Genomic DNA, 24228 nt, shown 5'->3' with positions numbered 1-24228 from the left:
GGCCGGTTCAACTCTGTGAGTTGAATGCACACATCACAAAGAAGTTTCTGAGAATGCTTCTGTCTAGTGTTTATGTGAAGATATTCCCTTTTCCAGCATAGGCCTCAAAGCCCTCCAAGTATCCACTTGCAGATTCTACACAAAGTGCGTTTCAGAACTGCTCTATCAAAAGGAAGGTTCAACCCTGTGAGTTGAATGCACACATCGCAAAGATGTTTCTGAGAATGCTTCTGTCTAGTTTTTAGGTGAAGATATTTCATTTCCCAGCAAAGGCCTCAAAACGCTCCAAATATCCACTTGCAGATTCTACAAAAGGAGTGTTTCAAAACTGCTCTTTCAAAAGGAAGGTTCAAGTCTGTGAGTTGAAGGCACTCATCACAAAGAAGTTTGTGAGAATGCTTCTGTCTACTTGGTATGTGAAGATATTTCCTCTTCCAGCACAGGCCTCCAAAAGCTCCAAACATCCCCTAGCAAATTCTGCAAAAAGAGTGTTTCAAAACTGCGCTCTCCAAAGGAAGAGTCCCCTCCGTGAGTTGAATGCATAAAGCACAGGGTAGTTTCTGAGAACGCTTCCGTCTAGTTTTTAAGGGAAGATATTTCCTTTTCCAGTGTTGGCCTCTCGGCACACCGAATATCCCCTTGAAGATTCTACTCAAAGAGAGTTTCAAAACTGCTATAGCAAAGGGGAGCTTCAACTCTGTGAGTTGAATGCGCAGGTCACAGAGAAGTTTCTGAGAATGCTTCTCTCTAGTTTTTATGTGAAGCTATTTCCTTTTCCAGCATAGGCCTCAAAGCGTTCCAAGTATCGACTTGCAGATTCTACCAAAAGAGCGTTTCAAAGCTGTTCTATCAAAAGGAAGGTTCAACTCTGTGAGTTGAATGCAGAAAGCACAGGGAAGTCTCTGAGAATGCTTCCGTCTAGGTTCTAAGTGAAGTTATTTCCTTTTCCAGGGTAGGATTCAAAGCACTCCAAATCGCCACTTGCAGATTCTACAAAAAGAGTGTTTCGAAACTGCTCTATCAAAAGGAAGGTTCAACTCGGTGAGTTGAATGCGCACATCGGAAAAGGTTCCTGAGAATGCTTCTGTCTAGTTTTCGTGTGAAGTTATTTCCTTTTCCAGCATAGGCATCAAAGCGCCCTAGTGATCCCCTTGCAGATTCCACAAAAAGAGTGTCTCAAAACTCTTCTCTCGAAAGGAAGGTTCGACTCTGTGAGTAGAAGGCACTCATCGCAAAGAAGTTTCTGAGAAGAGTTCAATCTAGTTTTCATCGTAATGTATGTTCCTTTCCACTAGATGCCGCAATCGCACCAAATATCCACTTGCAGTTTCCACAAGAAGAGTCATGCAGAACCGCTCTACGAAAAGGAATGTTCAACACTGTGAGTTCAATCCCCACGTGACAAAGAAGTTTCGGAGAATGCTTCCGTCTAGTTTGTATGTGAAGATATTTCCTTTTCCAACTCCAGCCTCAACGCGCTCCAAATATCCACTTGCGAATACTACCAAAACGGTGTTTCAAAACTGGTCTATCAAAACGAAGGTTCAACTCTGTGAGTTGAAAGCACTCACCACAAAGAAGTTTGTGAGAATGCTTCCATCTAGTTTTTATGCAATGTTATTTCCTTTTGCAGCGTAGGCCTCAAAGCGCTCCAATTATCCACTTGCAGACTCTACAAAAAGAGTGTTTCCAAACTGCTCTAGCAAAAAGAAGGCTGAACTCTGTGAGTTGAATGCACAAAGCACAGGGAACTTTCTGAGAATGCCTTTGTCTCGTTTCTACGTGAAGACATTTCCTTTTCCAGCATAGGCCTCAAAGCACTCCATACATCCACCTGAAGGTTCTACTAAAAGAGTGTTTCCAAACTTCTCTATCAAAAGGAAGGTTCTACTCTGTGAGTTCAATGCACCCATGACCAAGACGTTTCTGAGCATGCTTCTGTCTAGTTTTTCTGTGAAGATATTTCCTTTTCCAGCCGAGGCCTCAAAGCGCTCCACATATCCACTTGCAGATTCTACCAAAAGAGTGTTTCAAAACTGCTCTTTCCAAAGGAAGCTTCAAGTCTGTGCGTTGAATGCCCTCATCGCAAAGAAGTTTCTGAGAATGCTTCTGTCTAGTTTATATGTGAAGATATTTCCTTTTCCAACATAGGCCTCAAAGCGCTCCAAATAAACACTTGCAGATTCTACAAAAGGAGTGTTTCAAAACTGTTCTCTCAAGAGGGACGTTCAAGTCTGTGAGTGGAACGCACTCATCACAAAGGAGTTTCTGAGAATCCATCTGTCTGGTTTCTATGTGATGATATTTCGTTTCCCAGCATTGGCCTCGAAGCGCTCCCAAGATCCTCATTCAGATGCCTCTAAAAGAGTGTTTCAAAACTTCTCTATCAAAAGGAAGGTTCAAGCCTGTGAGTTGAATGCACTCATCACACAGAAGTTTCTGAGAAGGCTTCTGTCTAGTTTCTATGTGAAGATATTTCCCTTTCCATCATAGGCCTCAAATCGCTCCAAATATCCACTTGCAGATGTTACAAAAAGGCTGTTTCCAAACGGCTCTATCAAAAGGCCGGTTCAACTCTGTGAGTTGAATGCACACATCACAAAGAAGTTTCTGAGAATGCTTCTGTCTAGTGTTTATGTGAAGATATTCCCTTTTCCAGCATAGGCCTCAAAGCCCTCCAAGTATCCACTTGCAGATTCTACACAAAGTGCGTTTCAGAACTGCTCTATCAAAAGGAAGGTTCAACCCTGTGAGTTGAATGCACACATCGCAAAGATGTTTCTGAGAATGCTTCTGTCTAGTTTTTAGGTGAAGATATTTCATTTCCCAGCAAAGGCCTCAAAACGCTCCAAATATCCACTTGCAGATTCTACAAAAGGAGTGTTTCAAAACTGCTCTTTCAAAAGGAAGGTTCAAGTCTGTGAGTTGAAGGCACTCATCACAAAGAAGTTTGTGAGAATGCTTCTGTCTACTTGGTATGTGAAGATATTTCCTCTTCCAGCACAGGCCTCCAAAAGCTCCAAACATCCCCTAGCAAATTCTGCAAAAAGAGTGTTTCAAAACTGCGCTCTCCAAAGGAAGAGTCCCCTCCGTGAGTTGAATGCATAAAGCACAGGGTAGTTTCTGAGAACGCTTCCGACTAGTTTTTAAGGGAAGATATTTCCTTTTCCAGTGTTGGCCTCTCGGCACACCGAATATCCCCTTGAAGATTCTACTCAAAGAGAGTTTCAAAACTGCTATAGCAAAGGGGAGCTTCAACTCTGTGAGTTGAATGCGCAGGTCACAGAGAAGTTTCTGAGAATGCTTCTCTCTAGTTTTTATGTGAAGCTATTTCCTTTTCCAGCATAGGCCTCAAAGCGTTCCAAGTATCGACTTGCAGATTCTACAAAAAGAGCGTTTCAAAGCTGTTCTATCAAAAGGAAGGTTCAACTCTGTGAGTTGAATGCAGAAAGCACAGGGAAGTCTCTGAGAATGCTTCCGTCTAGGTTCTAAGTGAAGTTATTTCCTTTTCCAGGGTAGGACTCAAAGCACTCCAAATCTCCACTTGCAGATTCTACAAAAAGAGTGTTTCGAAACTGCTCTATCAAAAGGAAGGTTCAACTCGGTGAGTTGAATGCGCACATCGGAAAAGGTTCCTGAGAATGCTTCTGTCTAGTTTTCGTGTGAAGATATTTCCTTTTCCAGCATAGGCATCAAAGCGCCCTAGTGATCCCCTTGCAGATTCCACAAAAAGAGTGTCTCAAAACTCTTCTCTCGAAAGGAAGGTTCGACTCTGTGAGTAGAAGGCACTCATCGCAAAGAAGTTTCTGAGAAGAGTTCAATCTAGTTTTCATCGTAATGTATGTTCCTTTCCACTAGATGCCGCAATCGCACCAAATATCCACTTGCAGTTTCCACAAGAAGAGTCATGCAGAACCGCTCTACGAAAAGGAATGTTCAACACTGTGAGTTCAATCCCCACGTGACAAAGAAGTTTCGGAGAATGCTTCCGTCTAGTTTGTATGTGAAGATATTTCCTTTTCCAACTCCAGCCTCAACGCGCTCCAAATATCCACTTGCGAATACTACCAAAACGGTGTTTCAAAACTGGTCTATCAAAACGAAGGTTCAACTCTGTGAGTTGAAAGCACTCACCACAAAGAAGTTTGTGAGAATGCTTCCATCTAGTTTTTATGCAATGTTATTTCCTTTTGCAGCGTAGGCCTCAAAGCGCTCCAATTATCCACATGCAGACTCTACAAAAAGAGTGTTTCCAAACTGCTCTAGCAAAAAGAAGGCTGAACTCTGTGAGTTGAATGCACAAAGCACAGGGAACTTTCTGAGAATGCCTTTGTCTCGTTTCTACGTGAAGACATTTCCTTTTCCAGCATAGGCCTCAAAGCACTCCATACATCCACCTGAAGGTTCTACTAAAAGAGTGTTTCCAAACTTCTCTATCAAAAGGAAGGTTCTACTCTGTGAGTTCAATGCACCCATGACCAAGACGTTTCTGAGCATGCTTCTGTCTAGTTTTTCTGTGAAGATATTTCCTTTTCCAGCCGAGGCCTCAAAGCGCTCCACATATCCACTTGCAGATTCTACCAAAAGAGTGTTTCAAAACTGCTCTTTCCAAAGGAAGCTTCAAGTCTGTGCGTTGAATGCCCTCATCGCAAAGAAGTTTCTGAGAATGCTTCTGTCTAGTTTATATGTGAAGATATTTCCTTTTCCAACATAGGCCTCAAAGCGCTCCAAATAAACACTTGCAGATTCTACAAAAGGAGTGTTTCAAAACTGTTCTCTCAAGAGGGACGTTCAAGTCTGTGAGTGGAACGCACTCATCACAAAGAAGTTTCTGAGAATCCATCTGTCTGGTTTCTATGTGATGATATTTCGTTTCCCAGCATTGGCCTCGAAGCGCTCCCAAGATCCTCATTCAGATGCCTGTAAAAGAGTGTTTCAAAACTTCTCTATCAAAAGGAAGGTTCAAGCCTGTGAGTTGAATGCACTCATCACACAGAAGTTTCTGAGAAGGCTTCTGTCTAGTTTCTATGTGAAGATATTTCCCTTTCCATCATAGGCCTCAAATCGCTCCAAATATCCACTTGCAGATGTTACAAAAAGGCTGTTTCCAAACGGCTCTATCAAAAGGCCGGTTCAACTCTGTGAGTTGAATGCACACATCACAAAGAAGTTTCTGAGAATGCTTCTGTCTAGTGTTTATGTGAAGATATTCCCTTTTCCAGCATAGGCCTCAAAGCCCTCCAAGTATCCACTTGCAGATTCTACACAAAGTGCGTTTCAGAACTGCTCTATCAAAAGGAAGGTTCAACCCTGTGAGTTGAATGCACACATCGCAAAGATGTTTCTGAGAATGCTTCTGTCTAGTTTTTAGGTGAAGATATTTCATTTCCCAGCAAAGGCCTCAAAACGCTCCAAATATCCACTTGCAGATTCTACAAAAGGAGTGTTTCAAAACTGCTCTTTCAAAAGGAAGGTTCAAGTCTGTGAGTTGAAGGCACTCATCACAAAGAGGTTTGTGAGAATGCTTCTGTCTTCTTGGTATGTGAAGATATTTCCTCTTCCAGCACAGGCCTCCAAAAGCTCCAAACATCCCCTAGCAAATTCTGCAAAAAGAGTGTTTCAAAACTGCGCTCTCCAAAGGAAGAGTCCCCTCCGTGAGTTGAATGCATAAAGCACAGGGTAGTTTCTGAGAACGCTTCCGTCTAGTTTTTAAGGGAAGATATTTCCTTTTCCAGTGTTGGCCTCTCGGCACACCGAATATCCCCTTGAAGATTCTACTCAAAGAGAGTTTCAAAACTGCTATAGCAAAGGGGAGCTTCAACTCTGTGAGTTGAATGCGCAGGTCACAGAGAAGTTTCTGAGAATGCTTCTCTCTAGTTTTTATGTGAAGCTATTTCCTTTTCCAGCATAGGCCTCAAAGCGTTCCAAGTATCGACTTGCAGATTCTACCAAAAGAGCGATTCAAAGCTGTTCTATCAAAAGGAAGGTTCAACTCTGTGAGTTGAATGCAGAAAGCACAGGGAAGTCTCTGAGAATGCTTCCGTCTAGGTTCTAAGTGAAGTTATTTCCTTTTCCAGGGTAGGATTCAAAGCACTCCAAATCTCCACTTGCAGATTCTACAAAAAGAGTGTTTCAAAACTGCTCTATCAAAAGGAAGGTTCAACTCGGTGAGTTGAATGCGCACATCGGAAAAGGTTCCTGAGAATGCTTCTGTCTAGTTTTCGTGTGAAGATATTTCCTTTTCCAGCATAGGCATCAAAGCGCCCTAGTGATCCCCTTGCAGATTCCACAAAAAGAGTGTCTCAAAACTCTTCTCTCGAAAGGAAGGTTCGACTCTGTGAGTAGAAGGCACTCATCGCAAAGAAGTTTCTGAGAAGAGTTCAATCTAGTTTTCATCGTAATGTATGTTCCTTTCCACTAGATGCCGCAATCGCACCAAATATCCACTTGCAGTTTCCACAAGAAGAGTCATGCAGAACCGCTCTACGAAAAGGAATGTTCAACACTGTGAGTTCAATCCCCACGTGACAAAGAAGTTTCGGAGAATGCTTCCGTCTAGTTTGTATGTGAAGATATTTCCTTTTCCAACTCCAGCCTCAACGCGCTCCAAATATCCACTTGCGAATACTACCAAAACGGTGTTTCAAAACTGGTCTATCAAAACGAAGGTTCAACTCCGTGAGTTGAAAGCACTCACCACAAAGAAGTTTGTGAGAATGCTTCCATCTAGTTTTTATGCAATGTTATTTCCTTTTGCAGCGTAGGCCTCAAAGCGCTCCAATTATCCACTTGCAGACTCTACAAAAAGAGTGTTTCCAAACTGCTCTAGCAAAAAGAAGGCTGAACTCTGTGAGTTGAATGCACAAAGCACAGGGAACTTTCTGAGAATGCCTTTGTCTCGTTTCTACGTGAAGACATTTTCTTTTCCAGCATAGGCCTCAAAGCACTCCATACATCCACCTGAAGGTTCTACTAAAAGAGTGTTTCCAAACTTCTCTATCAAAAGGAAGGTTCTACTCTGTGAGTTCAATGCACCCATGACCAAGACGTTTCTGAGCATGCTTCTGTCTAGTTTTTCTGTGAAGATATTTCCTTTTCCAGCCGAGGCCTCAAAGCGCTCCACATATCCACTTGCAGATTCTACCAAAAGAGTGTTTCAAAACTGCTCTTTCCAAAGGAAGCTTCAAGTCTGTGCGTTGAATGCCCTCATCGCAAAGAAGTTTCTGAGAATGCTTCTGTCTAGTTTATATGTGAAGATATTTCCTTTTCCAACATAGGCCTCAAAGCGCTCCAAATAAACACTTGCAGATTCTACAAAAGGAGTGTTTCAAAACTGTTCTCTCAAGAGGGACGTTCAAGTCTGTGAGTGGAACGCACTCATCACAAAGAAGTTTCTGAGAATCCATCTGTCTGGTTTCTATGTGATGATATTTCGTTTCCCAGCATTGGCCTCGAAGCGCTCCCAAGATCCTCATTCAGATGCCTGTAAAAGAGTGTTTCAAAACTTCTCTATCAAAAGGAAGGTTCAAGCCTGTGAGTTGAATGCACTCATCACACAGAAGTTTCTGAGAAGGCTTCTGTCTAGTTTCTATGTGAAGATATTTCCCTTTCCATCATAGGCCTCAAATCGCTCCAAATATCCACTTGCAGATGTTACAAAAAGGCTGTTTCCAAACGGCTCTATCAAAAGGCCGGTTCAACTCTGTGAGTTGAATGCACACATCACAAAGAAGTTTCTGAGAATGCTTCTGTCTAGTGTTTATGTGAAGATATTCCCTTTTCCAGCATAGGCCTCAAAGCCCTCCAAGTATCCACTTGCAGATTCTACACAAAGTGCGTTTCAGAACTGCTCTATCAAAAGGAAGGTTCAACCCTGTGAGTTGAATGCACACATCGCAAAGATGTTTCTGAGAATGCTTCTGTCTAGTTTTTAGGTGAAGATATTTCATTTCCCAGCAAAGGCCTCAAAACGCTCCAAATATCCACTTGCAGATTCTACAAAAGGAGTGTTTCAAAACTGCTCTTTCAAAAGGAAGGTTCAAGTCTGTGAGTTGAAGGCACTCATCACAAAGAAGTTTGTGAGAATGCTTCTGTCTACTTGGTATGTGAAGATATTTCCTCTTCCAGCACAGGCCTCCAAAAGCTCCAAACATCCCCTAGCAAATTCTGCAAAAAGAGTGTTTCAAAACTGCGCTCTCCAAAGGAAGAGTCCCCTCCGTGAGTTGAATGCATAAAGCACAGGGTAGTTTCTGAGAACGCTTCCGTCTAGTTTTTAAGGGAAGATATTTCCTTTTCCAGTGTTGGCCTCTCGGCACACCGAATATCCCCTTGAAGATTCTACTCAAAGAGAGTTTCAAAACTGCTATAGCAAAGGGGAGCTTCAACTCTGTGAGTTGAATGCGCAGGTCACAGAGAAGTTTCTGAGAATGCTTCTCTCTAGTTTTTATGTGAAGCTATTTCCTTTTCCAGCATAGGCCTCAAAGCGTTCCAAGTATCGACTTGCAGATTCTACCAAAAGAGCGTTTCAAAGCTGTTCTATCAAAAGGAAGGTTCAACTCTGTGAGTTGAATGCAGAAAGCACAGGGAAGTCTCTGAGAATGCTTCCGTCTAGGTTCTAAGTGAAGTTATTTCCTTTTCCAGGGTAGGATTCAAAGCACTCCAAATCGCCACTTGCAGATTCTACAAAAAGAGTGTTTCGAAACTGCTCTATCAAAAGGAAGGTTCAACTCGGTGAGTTGAATGCGCACATCGGAAAAGGTTCCTGAGAATGCTTCTGTCTAGTTTTCGTGTGAAGTTATTTCCTTTTCCAGCATAGGCATCAAAGCGCCCTAGTGATCCCCTTGCAGATTCCACAAAAAGAGTGTCTCAAAACTCTTCTCTCGAAAGGAAGGTTCGACTCTGTGAGTAGAAGGCACTCATCGCAAAGAAGTTTCTGAGAAGAGTTCAATCTAGTTTTCATCGTAATGTATGTTCCTTTCCACTAGATGCCGCAATCGCACCAAATATCCACTTGCAGTTTCCACAAGAAGAGTCATGCAGAACCGCTCTACGAAAAGGAATGTTCAACACTGTGAGTTCAATCCCCACGTGACAAAGAAGTTTCGGAGAATGCTTCCGTCTAGTTTGTATGTGAAGATATTTCCTTTTCCAACTCCAGCCTCAACGCGCTCCAAATATCCACTTGCGAATACTACCAAAACGGTGTTTCAAAACTGGTCTATCAAAACGAAGGTTCAACTCTGTGAGTTGAAAGCACTCACCACAAAGAAGTTTGTGAGAATGCTTCCATCTAGTTTTTATGCAATGTTATTTCCTTTTGCAGCGTAGGCCTCAAAGCGCTCCAATTATCCACTTGCAGACTCTACAAAAAGAGTGTTTCCAAACTGCTCTATCAAAAAGAAGGCTGAACTCTGTGAGTTGAATGCACAAAGCACAGGGAACTTTCTGAGAATGCCTTTGTCTCGTTTCTACGTGAAGACATTTCCTTTTCCAGCATAGGCCTCAAAGCACTCCATACATCCACCTGAAGGTTCTACTAAAAGAGTGTTTCCAAACTTCTCTATCAAAAGGAAGGTTCTACTCTGTGAGTTCAATGCACCCATGACCAAGACGTTTCTGAGCATGCTTCTGTCTAGTTTTTCTGTGAAGATATTTCCTTTTCCAGCCGAGGCCTCAAAGCGCTCCACATATCCACTTGCAGATTCTACCAAAAGAGTGTTTCAAAACTGCTCTTTCCAAAGGAAGCTTCAAGTCTGTGCGTTGAATGCCCTCATCGCAAAGAAGTTTCTGAGAATGCTTCTGTCTAGTTTATATGTGAAGATATTTCCTTTTCCAACATAGGCCTCAAAGCGCTCCAAATAAACACTTGCAGATTCTACAAAAGGAGTGTTTCAAAACTGTTCTCTCAAGAGGGACGTTCAAGTCTGTGAGTGGAACGCACTCATCACAAAGAAGTTTCTGAGAATCCATCTGTCTGGTTTCTATGTGATGATATTTCGTTTCCCAGCATTGGCCTCGAAGCGCTCCCAAGATCCTCATTCAGATGCCTGTAAAAGAGTGTTTCAAAACTTCTCTATCAAAAGGAAGGTTCAAGCCTGTGAGTTGAATGCACTCATCACACAGAAGTTTCTGAGAAGGCTTCTGTCTAGTTTCTATGTGAAGATATTTCCCTTTCCATCATAGGCCTCAAATCGCTCCAAATATCCACTTGCAGATGTTACAAAAAGGCTGTTTCCAAACGGCTCTATCAAAAGGCCGGTTCAACTCTGTGAGTTGAATGCACACATCACAAAGAAGTTTCTGAGAATGCTTCTGTCTAGTGTTTATGTGAAGATATTCCCTTTTCCAGCATAGGCCTCAAAGCCCTCCAAGTATCCACTTGCAGATTCTACACAAAGTGCGTTTCAGAACTGCTCTATCAAAAGGAAGGTTCAACCCTGTGAGTTGAATGCACACATCGCAAAATGTTTCTGAGAATGCTTCTGTCTAGTTTTTAGGTGAAGATATTTCATTTCCCAGCAAAGGCCTCAAAACGCTCCAAATATCCACTTGCAGATTCTACAAAAGGAGTGTTTCAAAACTGCTCTTTCAAAAGGAAGGTTCAAGTCTGTGAGTTGAAGGCACTCATCACAAAGAAGTTTGTGAGAATGCTTCTGTCTACTTGGTATGTGAAGATATTTCCTCTTCCAGCACAGGCCTCCAAAAGCTCCAAACATCCCCTAGCAAATTCTGCAAAAAGAGTGTTTCAAAACTGCGCTCTCCAAAGGAAGAGTCCCCTCCGTGAGTTGAATGCATAAAGCACAGGGTAGTTTCTGAGAACGCTTCCGTCTAGTTTTTAAGGGAAGATATTTCCTTTTCCAGTGTTGGCCTCTCGGCACACCGAATATCCCCTTGAAGATTCTACTCAAAGAGAGTTTCAAAACTGCTATAGCAAAGGGGAGCTTCAACTCTGTGAGTTGAATGCGCAGGTCACAGAGAAGTTTCTGAGAATGCTTCTCTCTAGTTTTTATGTGAAGCTATTTCCTTTTCCAGCATAGGCCTCAAAGCGTTCCAAGTATCGACTTGCAGATTCTACCAAAAGAGCGTTTCAAAGCTGTTCTATCAAAAGGAAGGTTCAACTCTGTGAGTTGAATGCAGAAAGCACAGGGAAGTCTCTGAGAATGCTTCCGTCTAGGTTCTAAGTGAAGTTATTTCCTTTTCCAGGGTAGGATTCAAAGCACTCCAAATCTCCACTTGCAGATTCTACAAAAAGAGTGTTTCGAAACTGCTCTATCAAAAGGAAGGTTCAACTCGGTGAGTTGAATGCGCACATCGGAAAAGGTTCCTGAGAATGCTTCTGTCTAGTTTTCGTGTGAAGTTATTTCCTTTTCCAGCATAGGCATCAAAGCGCCCTAGTGATCCCCTTGCAGATTCCACAAAAAGAGTGTCTCAAAACTCTTCTCTCGAAAGGAAGGTTCGACTCTGTGAGTAGAAGGCACTCATCGCAAAGAAGTTTCTGAGAAGAGTTCAATCTAGTTTTCATCGTAATGTATGTTCCTTTCCACTAGATGCCGCAATCGCACCAAATATCCACTTGCAGTTTCCACAAGAAGAGTCATGCAGAACCGCTCTACGAAAAGGAATGTTCAACACTGTGAGTTCAATCCCCACGTGACAAAGAAGTTTCGGAGAATGCTTCCGTCTAGTTTGTATGTGAAGATATTTCCTTTTCCAACTCCAGCCTCAACGCGCTCCAAATATCCACTTGCGAATACTACCAAAACGGTGTTTCAAAACTGGTCTATCAAAACGAAGGTTCAACTCTGTGAGTTGAAAGCACTCACCACAAAGAAGTTTGTGAGAATGCTTCCATCTAGTTTTTATGCAATGTTATTTCCTTTTGCAGCGTAGGCCTCAAAGCGCTCCAATTATCCACTTGCAGACTCTACAAAAAGAGTGTTTCCAAACTGCTCTATCAAAAAGAAGGCTGAACTCTGTGAGTTGAATGCACAAAGCACAGGGAACTTTCTGAGAATGCCTTTGTCTCGTTTCTACGTGAAGACATTTTCTTTTCCAGCATAGGCCTCAAAGCACTCCATACATCCACCTGAAGGTTCTACTAAAAGAGTGTTTCCAAACTTCTCTATCAAAAGGAAGGTTCTACTCTGTGAGTTCAATGCACCCATGACCAAGACGTTTCTGAGCATGCTTCTGTCTAGTTTTTCTGTGAAGATATTTCCTTTTCCAGCCGAGGCCTCAAAGCGCTCCACATATCCACTTGCAGATTCTACCAAAAGAGTGTTTCAAAACTGCTCTTTCCAAAGGAAGCTTCAAGTCTGTGCGTTGAATGCCCTCATCGCAAAGAAGTTTCTGAGAATGCTTCTGTCTAGTTTATATGTGAAGATATTTCCTTTTCCAACATAGGCCTCAAAGCGCTCCAAATAAACACTTGCAGATTCTACAAAAGGAGTGTTTCAAAACTGTTCTCTCAAGAGGGACGTTCAAGTCTGTGAGTGGAACGCACTCATCACAAAGAAGTTTCTGAGAATCCATCTGTCTGGTTTCTATGTGATGATATTTCGTTTCCCAGCATTGGCCTCGAAGCGCTCCCAAGATCCTCATTCAGATGCCTGTAAAAGAGTGTTTCAAAACTTCTCTATCAAAAGGAAGGTTCAAGCCTGTGAGTTGAATGCACTCATCACACAGAAGTTTCTGAGAAGGCTTCTGTCTAGTTTCTATGTGAAGATATTTCCCTTTCCATCATAGGCCTCAAATCGCTCCAAATATCCACTTGCAGATGTTACAAAAAGGCTGTTTCCAAACGGCTCTATCAAAAGGCCGGTTCAACTCTGTGAGTTGAATGCACACATCACAAAGAAGTTTCTGAGAATGCTTCTGTCTAGTGTTTATGTGAAGATATTCCCTTTTCCAGCATAGGCCTCAAAGCCCTCCAAGTATCCACTTGCAGATTCTACACAAAGTGCGTTTCAGAACTGCTCTATCAAAAGGAAGGTTCAACCCTGTGAGTTGAATGCACACATCGCAAAGATGTTTCTGAGAATGCTTCTGTCTAGTTTTTAGGTGAAGATATTTCATTTCCCAGCAAAGGCCTCAAAACGCTCCAAATATCCACTTGCAGATTCTACAAAAGGAGTGTTTCAAAACTGCTCTTTCAAAAGGAAGGTTCAAGTCTGTGAGTTGAAGGCACTCATCACAAAGAAGTTTGTGAGAATGCTTCTGTCTACTTGGTATGTGAAGATATTTCCTCTTCCAGCACAGGCCTCCAAAAGCTCCAAACATCCCCTAGCAAATTCTGCAAAAAGAGTGTTTCAAAACTGCGCTCTCCAAAGGAAGAGTCCCCTCCGTGAGTTGAATGCATAAAGCACAGGGTAGTTTCTGAGAACGCTTCCGTCTAGTTTTTAAGGGAAGATATTTCCTTTTCCAGTGTTGGCCTCTCGGCACACCGAATATCCCCTTGAAGATTCTACTCAAAGAGAGTTTCAAAACTGCTATAGCAAAGGGGAGCTTCAACTCTGTGAGTTGAATGCGCAGGTCACAGAGAAGTTTCTGAGAATGCTTCTCTCTAGTTTTTATGTGAAGCTATTTCCTTTTCCAGCATAGGCCTCAAAGCGTTCCAAGTATCGACTTGCAGATTCTACCAAAAGAGCGTTTCAAAGCTGTTCTATCAAAAGGAAGGTTCAACTCTGTGAGTTGAATGCAGAAAGCACAGGGAAGTCTCTGAGAATGCTTCCGTCTAGGTTCTAAGTGAAGTTATTTCCTTTTCCAGGGTAGGATTCAAAGCACTCCAAATCGCCACTTGCAGATTCTACAAAAAGAGTGTTTCGAAACTGCTCTATCAAAAGGAAGGTTCAACTCGGTGAGTTGAATGCGCACATCGGAAAAGGTTCCTGAGAATGCTTCTGTCTAGTTTTCGTGTGAAGTTATTTCCTTTTCCAGCATAGGCATCAAAGCGCCCTAGTGATCCCCTTGCAGATTCCACAAAAAGAGTGTCTCAAAACTCTTCTCTCGAAAGGAAGGTTCGACTCTGTGAGTAGAAGGCACTCATCGCAAAGAAGTTTCTGAGAAGAGTTCAATCTAGTTTTCATCGTAATGTATGTTCCTTTCCACTAGATGCCGCAATCGCACCAAATATCCACTTGCAGTTTCCACAAGAAGAGTCATGCAGAACCGCTCTACGAAAAGGAATGTTCAACACTGTGAGTTCAATCCCCACGTGACAAAGAAGTTTCGGAGAATGCTTCCGTCTAGTTTGTATGTGAAGATATTTCCTTTTCCAACTCCAGCCTCAACGCGCTCCAAATATCCACTTGCGAATACTACCAAAACGGTGTTTCAAAACTGGTCTATCAAAACGAAGGTTCAACTCTGTGAGTTGAAAGCACTCACCACAAAGAAGTTTGTGAGAATGCTTCCATCTAGTTTTTATGCAATGTTATTTCCTTTTGCAGCGTAGGCCTCAAAGCGCTCCAATTATCCACTTGCAGACTCTACAAAAAGAGTGTTTCCAAACTGCTCTATCAAAAAGAAGGCTGAACTCTGTGAGTTGAATGCACAAAGCACAGGGAACTTTCTGAGAATGCCTTTGTCTCGTTTCTACGTGAAGACATTTCCTTTTCCAGCATAGGCCTCAAAGCACTCCATACATCCACCTGAAGGTTCTACTAAAAGAGTGTTTCCAAACTTCTCTATCAAAAGGAAGGTTCTACTCTGTGAGTTCAATGCACCCATGACCAAGACGTTTCTGAGCATGCTTCTGTCTAGTTTTTCTGTGAAGATATTTCCTTTTCCAGCCGAGGCCTCAAAGCGCTCCACATATCCACTTGCAGATTCTACCAAAAGAGTGTTTCAAAACTGCTCTTTCCAAAGGAAGCTTCAAGTCTGTGCGTTGAATGCCCTCATCGCAAAGAAGTTTCTGAGAATGCTTCTGTCTAGTTTATATGTGAAGATATTTCCTTTTCCAACATAGGCCTCAAAGCGCTCCAAATAAACACTTGCAGATTCTACAAAAGGAGTGTTTCAAAACTGTTCTCTCAAGAGGGACGTTCAAGTCTGTGAGTGGAACGCACTCATCACAAAGAAGTTTCTGAGAATCCATCTGTCTGGTTTCTATGTGATGATATTTCGTTTCCCAGCATTGGCCTCGAAGCGCTCCCAAGATCCTCATTCAGATGCCTGTAAAAGAGTGTTTCAAAACTTCTCTATCAAAAGGAAGGTTCAAGCCTGTGAGTTGAATGCACTCATCACACAGAAGTTTCTGAGAAGGCTTCTGTCTAGTTTCTATGTGAAGATATTTCCCTTTCCATCATAGGCCTCAAATCGCTCCAAATATCCACTTGCAGATGTTACAAAAAGGCTGTTTCCAAACGGCTCTATCAAAAGGCCGGTTCAACTCTGTGAGTTGAATGCACACATCACAAAGAAGTTTCTGAGAATGCTTCTGTCTAGTGTTTATGTGAAGATATTCCCTTTTCCAGCATAGGCCTCAAAGCCCTCCAAGTATCCACTTGCAGATTCTACACAAAGTGCGTTTCAGAACTGCTCTATCAAAAGGAAGGTTCAACCCTGTGAGTTGAATGCACACATCGCAAAGATGTTTCTGAGAATGCTTCTGTCTAGTTTTTAGGTGAAGATATTTCATTTCCCAGCAAAGGCCTCAAAACGCTCCAAATATCCACTTGCAGATTCTACAAAAGGAGTGTTTCAAAACTGCTCTTTCAAAAGGAAGGTTCAAGTCTGTGAGTTGAAGGCACTCATCACAAAGAAGTTTGTGAGAATGCTTCTGTCTACTTGGTATGTGAAGATATTTCCTCTTCCAGCACAGGCCTCCAAAAGCTCCAAACATCCCCTAGCAAATTCTGCAAAAAGAGTGTTTCAAAACTGCGCTCTCCAAAGGAAGAGTCCCCTCCGTGAGTTGAATGCATAAAGCACAGGGTAGTTTCTGAGAACGCTTCCGTCTAGTTTTTAAGGGAAGATATTTCCTTTTCCAGTGTTGGCCTCTCGGCACACCGAATATCCCCTTGAAGATTCTACTCAAAGAGAGTTTCAAAACTGCTATAGCAAAGGGGAGCTTCAACTCTGTGAGTTGAATGCGCAGGTCACAGAGAAGTTTCTGAGAATGCTTCTCTCTAGTTTTTATGTGAAGCTATTTCCTTTTCCAGCATAGGCCTCAAAGCGTTCCAAGTATCGACTTGCAGATTCTACCAAAAGAGCGTTTCAAAGCTGTTCTATCAAAAGGAAGGTTCAACTCTGTGAGTTGAATGCAGAAAGCACAGGGAAGTCTCTGAGAATGCTTCCGTCTAGGTTCTAAGTGAAGTTATTTCCTTTTCCAGGGTAGGATTCAAAGCACTCCAAATCGCCACTTGCAGATTCTACAAAAAGAGTGTTTCGAAACTGCTCTATCAAAAGGAAGGTTCAACTCGGTGAGTTGAATGCGCACATCGGAAAAGGTTCCTGAGAATGCTTCTGTCTAGTTTTCGTGTGAAGTTATTTCCTTTTCCAGCATAGGCATCAAAGCGCCCTAGTGATCCCCTTGCAGATTCCACAAAAAGAGTGTCTCAAAACTCTTCTCTCGAAAGGAAGGTTCGACTCTGTGAGTAGAAGGCACTCATCGCAAAGAAGTTTCTGAGAAGAGTTCAATCTAGTTTTCATCGTAATGTATGTTCCTTTCCACTAGATGCCGCAATCGCACCAAATATCCACTTGCAGTTTCCACAAGAAGAGTCATGCAGAACCGCTCTACGAAAAGGAATGTTCAACACTGTGAGTTCAATCCCCACGTGACAAAGAAGTTTCGGAGAATGCTTCCGTCTAGTTTGTATGTGAAGATATTTCCTTTTCCAACTCCAGCCTCAACGCGCTCCAAATATCCACTTGCGAATACTACCAAAACGGTGTTTCAAAACTGGTCTATCAAAACGAAGGTTCAACTCTGTGAGTTGAAAGCACTCACCACAAAGAAGTTTGTGAGAATGCTTCCATCTAGTTTTTATGCAATGTTATTTCCTTTTGCAGCGTAGGCCTCAAAGCGCTCCAATTATCCACTTGCAGACTCTACAAAAAGAGTGTTTCCAAACTGCTCTATCAAAAAGAAGGCTGAACTCTGTGAGTTGAATGCACAAAGCACAGGGAACTTTCTGAGAATGCCTTTGTCTCGTTTCTACGTGAAGACATTTCCTTTTCCAGCATAGGCCTCAAAGCACTCCATACATCCACCTGAAGGTTCTACTAAAAGAGTGTTTCCAAACTTCTCTATCAAAAGGAAGGTTCTACTCTGTGAGTTCAATGCACCCATGACCAAGACGTTTCTGAGCATGCTTCTGTCTAGTTTTTCTGTGAAGATATTTCCTTTTCCAGCCGAGGCCTCAAAGCGCTCCACATATCCACTTGCAGATTCTACCAAAAGAGTGTTTCAAAACTGCTCTTTCCAAAGGAAGCTTCAAGTCTGTGCGTTGAATGCCCTCATCGCAAAGAAGTTTCTGAGAATGCTTCTGTCTAGTTTATATGTGAAGATATTTCCTTTTCCAACATAGGCCTCAAAGCGCTCCAAATAAACACTTGCAGATTCTACAAAAGGAGTGTTTCAAAACTGTTCTCTCAAGAGGGACGTTCAAGTCTGTGAGTGGAACGCACTCATCACAAAGAAGTTTCTGAGAATCCATCTGTCTGGTTTCTATGTGATGATATTTCGTTTCCCAGCATTGGCCTCGAAGCGCTCCCAAGATCCTCATTCAGATGCCTCTAAAAGAGTGTTTCAAAACTTCTCTATCAAAAGGAAGGTTCAAGCCTGTGAGTTGAATGCACTCATCACACAGAAGTTTCTGAGAAGGCTTCTGTCTAGTTTCTATGTGAAGATATTTCCCTTTCCATCATAGGCCTCAAATCGCTCCAAATATCCACTTGCAGATGTTACAAAAAGGCTGTTTCCAAACGGCTCTATCAAAAGGCCGGTTCAACTCTGTGAGTTGAATGCACACATCACAAAGAAGTTTCTGAGAATGCTTCTGTCTAGTGTTTATGTGAAGATATTCCCTTTTCCAGCATAGGCCTCAAAGCCCTCCAAGTATCCACTTGCAGATTCTACACAAAGTGCGTTTCAGAACTGCTCTATCAAAAGGAAGGTTCAACCCTGTGAGTTGAATGCACACATCGCAAAGATGTTTCTGAGAATGCTTCTGTCTAGTTTTTAGGTGAAGATATTTCATTTCCCAGCAAAGGCCTCAAAACGCTCCAAATATCCACTTGCAGATTCTACAAAAGGAGTGTTTCAAAACTGCTCTTTCAAAAGGAAGGTTCAAGTCTGTGAGTTGAAGGCACTCATCACAAAGAAGTTTGTGAGATTGCTTCTGTCTACTTGGTATGTGAAGATATTTCCTCTTCCAGCACAGGCCTCCAAAAGCTCCAAACATCCCCTAGCAAATTCTGCAAAAAGAGTGTTTCAAAACTGCGCTCTCCAAAGGAAGAGTCCCCTCCGTGAGTTGAATGCATAAAGCACAGGGTAGTTTCTGAGAACGCTTCCGTCTAGTTTTTAAGGGAAGATATTTCCTTTTCCAGTGTTGGCCTCTCGGCACACCGAATATCCCCTTGAAGATTCTACTCAAAGAGAGTTTCAAAACTGCTATAGCAAAGGGGAGCTTCAACTCTGTGAGTTGAATGCGCAGGTCACAGAGAAGTTTCTGAGAATGCTTCTCTCTAGTTTTTATGTGAAGCTATTTCCTTTTCCAGCATAGGCCTCAAAGCGTTCCAAGTATCGACTTGCAGATTCTACCAAAAGAGCGTTTCAAAGCTGTTCTATCAAAAGGAAGGTTCAACTCTGTGAGTTGAATGCAGAAAGCACAGGGAAGTCTCTGAGAATGCTTCCGTCTAGGTTCTAAGTGAAGTTATTTCCTTTTCCAGGGTAGGATTCAAAGCACTCCAAATCGCCACTTGCAGATTCTACAAAAAGAGTGTTTCGAAACTGCTCTATCAAAAGGAAGGTTCAACTCGGTGAGTTGAATGCGCACATCGGAAAAGGTTCCTGAGAATGCTTCTGTCTAGTTTTCGTGTGAAGTTATTTCCTTTTCCAGCATAGGCATCAAAGCGCCCTAGTGATCCCCTTGCAGATTCCACAAAAAGAGTGTCTCAAAACTCTTCTCTCGAAAGGAAGGTTCGACTCTGTGAGTAGAAGGCACTCATCGCAAAGAAGTTTCTGAGAAGAGTTCAATCTAGTTTTCATCGTAATGTATGTTCCTTTCCACTAGATGCCGCAATCGCACCAAATATCCACTTGCAGTTTCCACAAGAAGAGTCATGCAGAACCGCTCTACGAAAAGGAATGTTCAACACTGTGAGTTCAATCCCCACGTGACAAAGAAGTTTCGGAGAATGCTTCCGTCTAGTTTGTATGTGAAGATATTTCCTTTTCCAACTCCAGCCTCAACGCGCTCCAAATATCCACTTGCGAATACTACCAAAACGGTGTTTCAAAACTGGTCTATCAAAACGAAGGTTCAACTCTGTGAGTTGAAAGCACTCACCACAAAGAAGTTTGTGAGAATGCTTCCATCTAGTTTTTATGCAATGTTATTTCCTTTTGCAGCGTAGGCCTCAAAGCGCTCCAATTATCCACTTGCAGACTCTACAAAAAGAGTGTTTCCAAACTGCTCTATCAAAAAGAAGGCTGAACTCTGTGAGTTGAATGCACAAAGCACAGGGAACTTTCTGAGAATGCCTTTGTCTCGTTTCTACGTGAAGACATTTCCTTTTCCAGCATAGGCCTCAAAGCACTCCATACATCCACCTGAAGGTTCTACTAAAAGAGTGTTTCCAAACTTCTCTATCAAAAGGAAGGTTCTACTCTGTGAGTTCAATGCACCCATGACCAAGACGTTTCTGAGCATGCTTCTGTCTAGTTTTTCTGTGAAGATATTTCCTTTTCCAGCCGAGGCCTCAAAGCGCTCCACATATCCACTTGCAGATTCTACCAAAAGAGTGTTTCAAAACTGCTCTTTCCAAAGGAAGCTTCAAGTCTGTGCGTTGAATGCCCTCATCGCAAAGAAGTTTCTGAGAATGCTTCTGTCTAGTTTATATGTGAAGATATTTCCTTTTCCAACATAGGCCTCAAAGCGCTCCAAATAAACACTTGCAGATTCTACAAAAGGAGTGTTTCAAAACTGTTCTCTCAAGAGGGACGTTCAAGTCTGTGAGTGGAACGCACTCATCACAAAGAAGTTTCTGAGAATCCATCTGTCTGGTTTCTATGTGATGATATTTCGTTTCCCAGCATTGGCCTCGAAGCGCTCCCAAGATCCTCATTCAGATGCCTGTAAAAGAGTGTTTCAAAACTTCTCTATCAAAAGGAAGGTTCAAGCCTGTGAGTTGAATGCACTCATCACACAGAAGTTTCTGAGAAGGCTTCTGTCTAGTTTCTATGTGAAGATATTTCCCTTTCCATCATAGGCCTCAAATCGCTCCAAATATCCACTTGCAGATGTTACAAAAAGGCTGTTTCCAAACGGCTCTATCAAAAGGCCGGTTCAACTCTGTGAGTTGAATGCACACATCACAAAGAAGTTTCTGAGAATGCTTCTGTCTAGTGTTTATGTGAAGATATTCCCTTTTCCAGCATAGGCCTCAAAGCCCTCCAAGTATCCACTTGCAGATTCTACACAAAGTGCGTTTCAGAACTGCTCTATCAAAAGGAAGGTTCAACCCTGTGAGTTGAATGCACACATCGCAAAATGTTTCTGAGAATGCTTCTGTCTAGTTTTTAGGTGAAGATATTTCATTTCCCAGCAAAGGCCTCAAAACGCTCCAAATATCCACTTGCAGATTCTACAAAAGGAGTGTTTCAAAACTGCTCTTTCAAAAGGAAGGTTCAAGTCTGTGAGTTGAAGGCACTCATCACAAAGAAGTTTGTGAGAATGCTTCTGTCTACTTGGTATGTGAAGATATTTCCTCTTCCAGCACAGGCCTCCAAAAGCTCCAAACATCCCCTAGCAAATTCTGCAAAAAGAGTGTTTCAAAACTGCGCTCTCCAAAGGAAGAGTCCCCTCCGTGAGTTGAATGCATAAAGCACAGGGTAGTTTCTGAGAACGCTTCCGTCTAGTTTTTAAGGGAAGATATTTCCTTTTCCAGTGTTGGCCTCTCGGCACACCGAATATCCCCTTGAAGATTCTACTCAAAGAGAGTTTCAAAACTGCTATAGCAAAGGGGAGCTTCAACTCTGTGAGTTGAATGCGCAGGTCACAGAGAAGTTTCTGAGAATGCTTCTCTCTAGTTTTTATGTGAAGCTATTTCCTTTTCCAGCATAGGCCTCAAAGCGTTCCAAGTATCGACTTGCAGATTCTACCAAAAGAGCGTTTCAAAGCTGTTCTATCAAAAGGAAGGTTCAACTCTGTGAGTTGAATGCAGAAAGCACAGGGAAGTCTCTGAGAATGCTTCCGTCTAGGTTCTAAGTGAAGTTATTTCCTTTTCCAGGGTAGGATTCAAAGCACTCCAAATCTCCACTTGCAGATTCTACAAAAAGAGTGTTTCGAAACTGCTCTATCAAAAGGAAGGTTCAACTCGGTGAGTTGAATGCGCACATCGGAAAAGGTTCCTGAGAATGCTTCTGTCTAGTTTTCGTGTGAAGTTATTTCCTTTTCCAGCATAGGCATCAAAGCGCCCTAGTGATCCCCTTGCAGATTCCACAAAAAGAGTGTCTCAAAACTCTTCTCTCGAAAGGAAGGTTCGACTCTGTGAGTAGAAGGCACTCATCGCAAAGAAGTTTCTGAGAAGAGTTCAATCTAGTTTTCATCGTAATGTATGTTCCTTTCCACTAGATGCCGCAATCGCACCAAATATCCACTTGCAGTTTCCACAAGAAGAGTCATGCAGAACCGCTCTACGAAAAGGAATGTTCAACACTGTGAGTTCAATCCCCACGTGACAAAGAAGTTTCGGAGAATGCTTCCGTCTAGTTTGTATGTGAAGATATTTCCTTTTCCAACTCCAGCCTCAACGCGCTCCAAATATCCACTTGCGAATACTACCAAAACGGTGTTTCAAAACTGGTCTATCAAAACGAAGGTTCAACTCTGTGAGTTGAAAGCACTCACCACAAAGAAGTTTGCGAGAATGCTTCCATCTAGTTTTTATGCAATGTTATTTCCTTTTGCAGCGTAGGCCTCAAAGCGCTCCAATTATCCACTTGCAGACTCTACAAAAAGAGTGTTTCCAAACTGCTCTATCAAAAAGAAGGCTGAACTCTGTGAGTTGAATGCACAAAGCACAGGGAACTTTCTGAGAATGCCTTTGTCTCGTTTCTACGTGAAGACATTTCCTTTTCCAGCATAGGCCTCAAAGCACTCCATACATCCACCTGAAGGTTCTACTAAAAGAGTGTTTCCAAACTTCTCTATCAAAAGGAAGGTTCTACTCTGTGAGTTCAATGCACCCATGACCAAGACGTTTCTGAGCATGCTTCTGTCTAGTTTTTCTGTGAAGATATTTCCTTTTCCAGCCGAGGCCTCAAAGCGCTCCACATATCCACTTGCAGATTCTACCAAAAGAGTGTTTCAAAACTGCTCTTTCCAAAGGAAGCTTCAAGTCTGTGCGTTGAATGCCCTCATCGCAAAGAAGTTTCTGAGAATGCTTCTGTCTAGTTTATATGTGAAGATATTTCCTTTTCCAACATAGGCCTCAAAGCGCTCCAAATAAACACTTGCAGATTCTACAAAAGGAGTGTTTCAAAACTGTTCTCTCAAGAGGGACGTTCAAGTCTGTGAGTGGAACGCACTCATCACAAAGAAGTTTCTGAGAATCCATCTGTCTGGTTTCTATGTGATGATATTTCGTTTCCCAGCATTGGCCTCGAAGCGCTCCCAAGATCCTCATTCAGATGCCTGTAAAAGAGTGTTTCAAAACTTCTCTATCAAAAGGAAGGTTCAAGCCTGTGAGTTGAATGCACTCATCACACAGAAGTTTCTGAGAAGGCTTCTGTCTAGTTTCTATGTGAAGATATTTCCCTTTCCATCATAGGCCTCAAATCGCTCCAAATATCCACTTGCAGATGTTACAAAAAGGCTGTTTCCAAACGGCTCTATCAAAAGGCCGGTTCAACTCTGTGAGTTGAATGCACACATCACAAAGAAGTTTCTGAGAATGCTTCTGTCTAGTGTTTATGTGAAGATATTCCCTTTTCCAGCATAGGCCTCAAAGCCCTCCAAGTATCCACTTGCAGATTCTACACAAAGTGCGTTTCAGAACTGCTCTATCAAAAGGAAGGTTCAACCCTGTGAGTTGAATGCACACATCGCAAAGATGTTTCTGAGAATGCTTCTGTCTAGTTTTTAGGTGAAGATATTTCATTTCCCAGCAAAGGCCTCAAAACGCTCCAAATATCCACTTGCAGATTCTACAAAAGGAGTGTTTCAAAACTGCTCTTTCAAAAGGAAGGTTCAAGTCTGTGAGTTGAAGGCACTCATCACAAAGAAGTTTGTGAGAATGCTTCTGTCTACTTGGTATGTGAAGATATTTCCTCTTCCAGCACAGGCCTCCAAAAGCTCCAAACATCCCCTAGCAAATTCTGCAAAAAGAGTGTTTCAAAACTGCGCTCTCCAAAGGAAGAGTCCCCTCCGTGAGTTGAATGCATAAAGCACAGGGTAGTTTCTGAGAACGCTTCCGTCTAGTTTTTAAGGGAAGATATTTCCTTTTCCAGTGTTGGCCTCTCGGCACACCGAATATCCCCTTGAAGATTCTACTCAAAGAGAGTTTCAAAACTGCTATAGCAAAGGGGAGCTTCAACTCTGTGAGTTGAATGCGCAGGTCACAGAGAAGTTTCTGAGAATGCTTCTCTCTAGTTTTTATGTGAAGCTATTTCCTTTTCCAGCATAGGCCTCAAAGCGTTCCAAGTATCGACTTGCAGATTCTACCAAAAGAGCGTTTCAAAGCTGTTCTATCAAAAGGAAGGTTCAACTCTGTGAGTTGAATGCAGAAAGCACAGGGAAGTCTCTGAGAATGCTTCCGTCTAGGTTCTAAGTGAAGTTATTTCCTTTTCCAGGGTAGGATTCAAAGCACTCCAAATCGCCACTTGCAGATTCTACAAAAAGAGTGTTTCGAAACTGCTCTATCAAAAGGAAGGTTCAACTCGGTGAGTTGAATGCGCACATCGGAAAAGGTTCCTGAGAATGCTTCTGTCTAGTTTTCGTGTGAAGTTATTTCCTTTTCCAGCATAGGCATCAAAGCGCCCTAGTGATCCCCTTGCAGATTCCA

This window comes from Pongo abelii, chromosome 3 (assembly GCF_028885655.2).
Source record: "Pongo abelii isolate AG06213 chromosome 3, NHGRI_mPonAbe1-v2.0_pri, whole genome shotgun sequence".
Classification (NCBI taxonomy): Eukaryota; Metazoa; Chordata; class Mammalia; order Primates; family Hominidae; genus Pongo; species Pongo abelii.
The sequence above is the reverse complement of the archived record's forward strand: the minus strand, read 5'-3'. Positions refer to the sequence as shown.